General features: G+C 41.9%; 1 pseudogene; it reads left to right on the top strand.

Annotated features, from left to right (window-relative positions):
• Positions 1–305: 305 nt before the first annotated feature.
• Positions 306–404, top strand: LOC138829529 (U6 spliceosomal RNA; annotated as a pseudogene).
• Positions 405–2120: the final 1716 nt, after the last annotated feature.

Below are 2120 nucleotides of genomic sequence, written 5' to 3'. Positions count from 1 at the left end.
AGAGCAAACTCAGTTGAATAAATAAGTACTTGAAAAAGCCATCCCCTTTGGACCTAGCTAAAAATGCTTCAAAGTATGATTAAACTAAAATGAAAACGATTTAAAATAGTCATTGACAAAAAAAATACAAACGTGAGCAATCAACTGAACAATATAATTATTTTCCATTATACACAGAATTTTAGGGAAATAAGATCAGTAAAATTGTTAGGAACAATAAGGTTTCCTTGTTACAAACAGGCACCCAAGGATATAATCCTGTATAAATATTGCATCATTAACTACGTAAATTTAGAAGACATTACATGCTTTAGCAGCACATGTACCCAAATTACACCAATACAGAGATTAACATGGCAATTGCAAAGGATGATATGAAAATCTGTGAATTATTCCAGATTTTTCATTCTTCAGATGCAAGAAATGAAAAACAATTATTAAAAAGTTGATTACAAAATTAGATATGTAACAATAAATGTAATTCATATAAATAAAAGTTTGACATCAGTGTATTAAATCTTCACATTAGAAAGGCCTTTACATAGCATAATCGTTATAAAACTTTTAAAATTAGACAACATTGTCATTTTATTCCAATGAAATATACTATAAGTACCTAGTAAAAAAGGAATCTTAAACTGTTTTGGTATGATATGCAATTTGAAAGGACACATTTATTAATGAACCTATATATTATAAAACAATGTAGAATTCAAAGTCTTTTATCTAGGAAAGAAGAAAATAGATTATGGGCATTATACAAACAGAATACAGAATATTTTAAAGTATAATTTTTCTCATAAGCACCAGAAATATCTTTAGTTTCTTTAGTACTCATTTCAACAGATAAATTAAAATTATTTCTGAATAAAAAAAGCAAAAACTCGAGGGGGTCAAAGATGGTGATGGGGAAGTAGGGGAATGCCACAGCTCTCCCCAACCAAAAAGAGAGTTTGAGTTCCAACGTTTAATCTCCCCAAGAGACCGACAACAAAATAAATCAACATCCAGAGAAAAACATGAGTTGAAAAGAAGAATTTCACAACAGAGAAGCTTGAAGACGTCTCCCCCAACGTCTATTGGTCACAAAGCAGCGTGCCAAGCCATGGCCAGCCCAGCCTGGTGGGAGCTGCCGGTGGCCCAGAGACACAGGGAGTTGTCTGCAGATCACCTGTACCAAAAACCCCTGGGGTATCAGTGTCAGACTGGCTGATCCTGATGAATGAAGAAACCTCTGAGCAGGGAACTTACACAAAGATCCCACCTCTTCCCCTCACTCTCCATTGGAGCAGAGAGGGTCCATCCCACCAAAGCCACTCAGCCCCATGGCAGGAACCTCAGAGATACATGAGATGCCCACAGAAGACCAGAGCAGAACTGAGAGGAACTGGTGCTGATCCAGAGATCGCAAACAGAGACAAACCCCAGCAATCAGAACCTGCACAGAGGCCCCTCCCCACCCCTCTGGTGGACGCCGGAGGCCCATCCCATGGAGTGGATCCAAACAGTGTCAAAGGAGGCAGTGACAGAATAGAAACACACAGAGCCACCACCTCTCAGCCTAGCCCACAACCACCTCAATTGAACTCTGACTGCAATGGCAACCAACAACCTACATCACACAGAAACAACTAGCTCCAGGGTGAGTACCCCGCAGGGGACACTGTATTCCTCAAGGGAGACCAGAGCTGGTGGGAATCCCCAGACCCCCTACCCCAAAACCTGCACCACAGGACCCACTAAAACTAGAAACTTTTCAAGAGCTCCACCCGCCCATGGATCACACTCAGCTGGCCAGGCTAGAACAAGAGAGACCCTGGAAGGAAGCTTAAATGCCCAAGCCTGGAACAGCGCCACTGGGTCAAGACACGCAACGGTGGAAGAAATTTGAACTGTGTACTCAAAGCTGTGTAATCTAGGTGGGATACACAGCAGCACAGGTCCAACAAGTGTGCCCAGGCTGGGGTCTGGGACCAGGCCTGGGTATCTGGTGCCTGTGCAACATAACCAACTCCTCCCAACTGAAATCAGAAGCTGAGCATACACCTCAGCAGAAGGGAGAAAAACAGGGAACTGCACTCCTGGTAATCATGCCTGTGACAGCAAAAGATGCGGGGGGT

The sequence above is a fragment of the Dipodomys merriami genome, unplaced genomic scaffold (genome assembly GCF_024711535.1).
Source record: "Dipodomys merriami isolate MVZ:Mamm:240054 unplaced genomic scaffold, mDipMer1.0.p SCAF_1735, whole genome shotgun sequence".
Classification (NCBI taxonomy): Eukaryota; Metazoa; Chordata; class Mammalia; order Rodentia; family Heteromyidae; genus Dipodomys; species Dipodomys merriami.
Note: the sequence above shows the minus strand (reverse complement) of the source record. Positions and strands in the feature narration are given on the sequence as shown.